The sequence below is a fragment of the Vipera berus genome (assembly GCF_964194415.1).
Source record: "Vipera berus genome assembly, chromosome: 4".
Lineage (NCBI taxonomy): Eukaryota > Metazoa > Chordata > Lepidosauria > Squamata > Viperidae > Vipera > Vipera berus.
In genome coordinates, this window is record NC_138206.1 from 69,110,864 (window position 1) to 69,118,051 (window position 7,188).

Consider the following 7,188-nt stretch of genomic DNA (forward strand, 5'->3'; position numbering starts at 1 on the left):
AACACTTCATGTGATCTTTGTAATGTGTTGGGCTTGTCTTGTTAACACCACGTGATATTGCTGGGAGGCTGTTTGAGCAGAAAAGCTAGCTAACGGCTCCCAGCTCCTCAGGCAACCCGTCTCCAGTGCTGCTATTGGTTGCCCCTAGGGCAGCAATAGGTTGCTTCAAACCTATTGGCCGCCGCCTAGGGACCAGGGTATAAATTGCTGCATCTGCAGCCCTGTTGTCTAGTTCAGATCCTGCAAGCAATAAACCATGATCTTAGCTGAACTCACTCGCCTCGTCCTCATTCCTGCGCAACGAACCCAGTACACAACACTGGCGGCGAAGGTGGGATCCTGCTTCTCCATCAAAGCTGAAAGTCACTAGGGGAGAGGCAGAGCACACCTGGCGGGAAAAGCAATTCCCCCCCTGTGGTCGGCTAGCTAAGCCATGCTAGTGACCACGCGCTCAGAGGACCAGTCCCTGGGCAACGGAGAGGCAGGATTTGAAGACGCTGAGATCCAGCCGCAAAGACCAGCAGAATGCCCAAGGTCAGAAGGCTGCGAGAATTTACCGTATTTTTCAGACCATAAGACACACTTTCCCCCCAAAAAAGTGGGGAGGGGAAACGAGGGTGCGTCTTATGGTCCAAAGGTGATCCGTATGGCCAGCCCCAACCTCCACAAGTGGAAAGCAAGGGAGATTGCCAGGAGCACAAATTGGCACGTGCTGAGAAACGCCAATCTCGTGCTCCTGCAATCTCCCTCGCTTGCTTTCAGCTTCCCTTGCTACAAGAGAAAGCAGGCTGAAATGGAGTGAGGGAGATTGCCAGGAACGCGATCTTGTGCTGCTGCAATCTCCCTCGCTCTGTTTCAGCCTGCTTTCTCTTGTAGCAAGGGAAGCTGAAACTGAGCCAGGGAGATTGCAGGAGCGCGAGATCGGCCGATTCACGTTCCTGGCAATCTCCCTTGCTCCGTTTCAGCTTGCTTTCTGCAAGAGAAAGCTGGGCCGCAGGGCTGCCTCCGCGGGTACTGCTCTAACGCAGAGAGGGAAGGACAAAGAGGGAGGGAAGGAAGGAAGGAAGGAAAGAAGGAAGGGACAATGGGAGAGGGAGGGAGAGAGAGAAAGAGAGAGAGAGAAAGAGAGAGAAAGGGAGAGAAAGGGAGAGAGAGAAGGAGAAAGAAATAGGGAGGGAGAGAGAGAGAGAAGGAGAAAGAAAGGGAGGGAAATAGAGGGAGAGAGAGAAAGAGGGAGAAATAGAGGGAAAGAGAAAAATAGGGAGAGAAAGAGGGAGAGGGAGAGAAAGGGAGAGAGAGAAAGAGGGAGAGAGGAGAAAGAAATAAAGAGGGAGGGGGAGAGAGGGAGGGAAAGAGAAGGAGAGAGAGAAATTAAATTAGTAACATGATTGTTAAGTGAATCTGGTTACCCCACTAACTTTGCTTGTCAGAAGGTTGCAAAAGGCGATCACATGACCCTGGAACAATGTGACCATCATAAATATGAATCAATTGCCAAGCATCTGAATGTAAATCACATGACCCTGGGGATGCTGCAACGGTCATAAGTGTGAAAAATGGTCATAAGTCACTTTTTTCAGTGCCGTTGTAACTTTGAACAGTCACTACGTGAATCGTAAGTCGAGGACTACCTATACTTTATCATTTTTTTCCTTTTGGGGGGGGTCAAGTTTTTGACACCTTGCTGGGCGACTGGTGGTACTCGGACATTGCCTTGTCCTAAAAGTGGTACAATGGATGAAAAGGTTGAAAAGCCCTGTTTTAGTATACTGGTACTATTTGGTTCAGAATTTTTTTTCTTGTTTTCCTGCTCTAAAAACTGGCTGCGCCTTATGGTCAGGTACGTCTTATGGTCCGAAAAATACGGTAACATCAAGCAACCAGAAGAATGGCCCTCATACCTGTCCCAGGTCGAGATCTACATTCAGGCAAACCAGGTCACAGAGGACGGACTGAAGGCCACCACGCTACTCTGTGTGTGTGGCCAGCGACGTTTGATCTACCAGGAACCTGTTTGTGCCAACACCATTGGAGTCCATCTCCTACACCAAATTGATGAAGAAGCTTGGAGAACATTTCCAACCAAAGATGTCGGTGATTGCATGGTGCTACACCTTCGAGCAAAGAATACAGCAACCAGGAGAGACAGCATCCGAGTACATCGTGGCCTTGAGGCAGGCTGCACGCCTGTGCCAATTCTCAGACATCAAAAAGAGACTTTGAGACCGGCTCATCTGTGGCCTCCACAACCGAGAGCTCCAGCAGAAACTATTTGCCAGGGAGGTCCTATCATTTTTGGATGTCCAGAAGGAAGTCATGGCGGACGAAGCCACCGGAGGAACCATCCGAGCTATCCGGCCTGCCAAAACAATGCAATGCGAAGAAGCCATCCACCACGAGGACGCAGAACTCACAGAAGGCCCCGTAGAAGACACCCAAGTCGACAAGTTGCACAGACAACCCGACCAACAGCACTGCAGCAGCAAGCAACAAGAGACTACTTACAAGGCAGATTCCTTGCCTAAATGTCCAGGTTGTGGCGGCTGCCACCAACGATTGAACTGCATGTTTCGGACAGCCACGTGCCAGGCCTGCAGAAAAAATTGGCCACATCACATCCGTCTGCAGAGGTAGCCAGAGGTACCGGCCAGTGAATCACCAGTTGGAAGATCTGACCAGGAGAGGTACCAGGGCCCTGGGGCCGTACAGTGTGGGGTTTTGCTCAAGCCGCAGAAGCGTCTGCTGTACCGGGGCCCGCCGCCCCATTAAGCCCAAGTATAGACTGCAAGTGGAGTTGCAAGGGATCCCCTGTAAGATGGAGCTGGACACAGGCTCCGCCGTCTCCATTATTTCCCTGGAAACATTTAATTTTGTTTGTGGTTGCAGTAAGAGATGGGCTAAGCTGAGGCCCTCTGACATAATTATAACAGATTTTCAGAATGCCAGAGTCACAGTCAAGGGTGAAGCCACCTTGGCCGTTAAATTTAAAGGGTTTTCAGGGCACCTTGATGTTGTCGTGGTAGGGAGCCAGAGAATGAGCCTAATTGGACTCGATTGGTTTTATGCGCTAGGCATCCAAGTAACTGGAATCAACCGGACACAAGTCACGAGAACCAAATGTAGTACCAGTCAGGATCAAGCCTCGTAAGGTCCCATTTGCCCTCAAGCACAAAATACACACGGAACTAGACAAACTTGTTGAACAGGGCGTTTTGCAACCAGTAGATGGTGGGGAGTGGGAAACTCCTATTATAACACCACTCAAAGCCAACAGGGAAGTCAGAATCTGTGCAGATTATAAATGCACAATTAACCGGGCCCTTAAACAGCACACATACCCAGTTCCAGTAGTGAGCCACATCCTGGTATCCTTGCAGGGTGGCACCACTTTTGCGAAATTAGATTTGGTGCAGGCCTATCAGCAACTTCCTGTTGATGAGGCCACGGCCGCAGCACAGATAATTGTAACCCACAGGGGGGCATTCAAAGTTAAGTGCCTGCAATTTGGGGTCAGTGTAGCCACGGGCATTTTTCAGGGAATCATGGAACGCACACTCAAGGGTATTCCAGGGGTTTGCCCCTATTTTGATGACATGCTTATTGCCGGAGAATCCGCAGAGGTGCTAGCAAGGAGGCTCAGAGCCGTCCTGCAGAGGCTGCATGAAGCAGGCCTCAAACTAAAAAAGAGCAAGTGCAGTATTGGGGTCCCTTCAACCGAATTTTTGGGGTTTCGCATTGATGCTGATGGCATCCACCCCACTGAGTGAAAAGTAAAAGCCATTCAGATGGCACCTAGCCCTAACACAAAAGGAGAGCTGCAAGCATTCTTGGGTCTCCTCAATTTCTACCACACGTTCCTTCCTAACAAGGCCACAGTGGCAGAGCCACTTCACAGGCTCCTAGATAAAAAAAAGCTTCCTGGAAGTGGACTAGCATTCACAAAAAATGTTTTCAGTACCTGAAGGCACTTCTGTCGGTCAGTTCCACTATCACTCATTTCAAGGAGTCTAAACCAGTTTGCTTAGCGTGTGACGTGTCCCCCATACCGGGTGGGTGCAGTCTTGAGTCACTTAGAGAAAGATGGAACTCAAGTTCCCATTGCTTTTTATTCGAGGACACTGTCCTCTGCTGAGCGTAATTACGCTCAAATTGACAAAGAGGCATTGGCCATTGTAGCTGGAGTTAAAAAATTCCACGACTACTTATATGGCAGGGACTTCACCGTCTTCACAGACCACAAACCGCTGTTGGGGTTATTCACTACCGACAGACAGACACCCCACATATTATCCCCTAGAATGCTGAGATGGTCTATTTTTTCATTGGCTTATACCTTTAAGCTGATTTACAAACCTGGCAAAGAAATGGGCCATGCAGACGGCCTGAGCAGGCTTCCACTGCCACAAATCAAACCAGATCTGGCCCCAGCGGCCCACATTTTGTCCATTCAGGACTTGCCAGAGTTTCCCCTCCATGCAGGGGACATAGCTGCAGAAACGGCAGCTGACAAGACACTAAGTAGAGTGTTTTCTTGGGTACACACAGGGTGGCTGGATAAAAGCCCAGGTCCTGAATTTCAGAGTTATTTTACAAGAAGACATGAGCTATCAGCTCACAAGGGTTGTATTCTATGGGGGAACAGGGTCATAGTTCCTACCTCACTAAGAGACAGGGTTTTACAATCACTACATGAAGGCCATTTGGGTATTGTTCGTATGAAAGCTTTAGCTAGAAGCTACTTATGGTGGCCAGGATTAGATAAGGCCATTGAGGCCCAGGTGCATGGCTGTTACAAATGCCAGCAATCAAGGCCTGAAATGCTGCACACTCCAGTTCACAGGTGGGAGGAGACTCACACTTCCTGGTCTAGAATTCGCATAGACTTCACTGGGCCCTTTCAGGGACAGCTCTTCCTCATAGTGGTCGACAGCCACTCTAAATGGCTAGAAGTAATACCAGTTGCAAACATGACTACTGCTAGGATCATCCAGGTGCTTAGGAAACTCTTTGCCATGCATGGGCTGCCGGACGTCGTAGTGTCTGACAACGGAGCCCAATTTATTGTGGCAGAATTTCAGGTGTTCCTGAGAGCGAACCTCATCAGGCATGCAACGTCGGCCCCGTTTCACCCTTTTACTAATGGTCAAGCTGAACGCATGGTTTGCACCACTAAAGAGTCACTGAAGTGTATAGTGACTGGGGACTGGCACCACAGACTGGCAGATTTTTTGCTGTGCCAACATTCCACGCCATGCACGGCTACAGGAAAAAGCCCAGCGGAGCTGCGCTGGGGGAGGCGACTGATCATGAAACTGGACAGGTTGCACATAGACCGGGTGGCAGCAGAAGCCTCTTGCCCAAAACCCCCGAGGGGGCTGCGAGTGGGCGATGGGGTGTGGGTCAGGAACTATGGGCATGGGAACTTGTGGGTGCCAGGAAAAATCACTAAAACATCAGGCCCTCTCTCCTACGAAGTGGGCCTAGAGAGCGGGTGAGTTGTCCGGTGCCACATCGATCAGCTTAGGAAGCGTTTCCCAGAATGGCCACAAAGCGAGGACTTTGTCATAAGTCCTTACCAAGGGCCACAAACCGACAGCCAGGCCGATCCAGACATAGACTCTGAAGGCTTAAACAGCCAAAGCAACGGGGAGTTGGCCGTAGAGGAGGGGAGCCCGGAAGTGCAACAAGGGTCCCCTGATGGAGAAAGCCAACCTGAGTTACACAGCCACTGTGCTAACTCTGCTGAACAAACTGACTCTGGGGTGGGCCAACCTGGAACGGCCAGCCAGAGAGCACCAAGCCATTCTGAATCGTTTGAACTGAGAGACACTGGTCTACCCAGCCCGGCAGGCAAGCTGGTAGGCCAGGAAGTGCCTGGGTCCCCCAGGCATTCCACAAGGGCTTGCAAACCTCCTGCTTATCTACAAGGTTATGTCCTGAAATAATAAAGCTATAATGTTGTATGTACCTTTTTGTACTGCCTGCTGACCTACAAGATTGTCCTTAACAATGGAGCTATGATGTTTGTAAGTGCCTTATTGAACTGCTAGGAGAAAACCTGTTTTCACACATTGTTAACCCATTGTAATTGTATTGCTGTAATTACTTTCTGTTGTTACTATAATGTTGTTCGTTCTAGGGGGGAGGGGTGTAATTTATTGGGCTTGTCTTGTTAACACCACGTGGTATTGCTGGGAGGCTGTTTGAGCAGGGAAGCTAGCTAACGGCTCCCAGCTCCTCAGACAACCCATCTCCAGCGCTGCTATTGGTTGCCCCTAGGGCGGCAATAGGTTGCTTCAAACCTATTGGCCGCCGCCTAGGGGCCAGGGTATAAATTGCTGCATCTGCAGCCCTGTTCTCTAGTTCAGATCCTGCAAGCAATAAACCATGATCTTAGCTGAACTCACTCGCCTCGTCTTCATTCCTGCACAATGAACCCAGTACACAACAATCTTGATTCTAGACTTCTGTTAATGCAGCCTATGACTGCATTGGCTTTTTGGCAGCTGTGGCACACTGCTGGCTCATATTTGAGTGATCATCCACCAGAACTCCAAGATCCCTCAACAGTTGCTACTATTGAGCTAGATACCACCTATATTATACCTGTGCATTTGGTTTTTCTTAGCTAAATGTAGAACCTTAATTTTCTCATTTTGTTAGATAGAGACCAGCATTCAAGTCTGTCAAGATCCTTCTGTAGTTTGAGCCTATCTTCTGAAGCATTGGCTACTCCTGCCAGCTTGGTGTTGTCTGCAAATTTGATGAGTTCCCTGACTGTCTCCTCATCTAAATCATTGGTGAAGATTTCAGCATTGGACCTAAGATAAAATCTTGGGGTACCCCACTACATACCACTGAGGACTTTTAATTAATAAAATAAATTAAAATGATTAAGTAAATTATGTTAAATTAAAAATAATTATATAATGTCAACAGGATTTTTCTGATATCCATGATTCTCCCTTGATTGTTTTATGTGACATTTAACATAACTATTATATAATAATGGGCAAGTTTATTTTAATGGGTAAATTGTATCCATTAATTGCTGTTTTAAAAAATCCTAGTGGGAACTTGAAATACTATATTTTGGATGGCCATATGGCTCTTACGTACTGTATGTTTTTACTGCATAATATTAAACAATTTATGTGTCTCTTTTAATCTTTCTCATGACCCTTATTA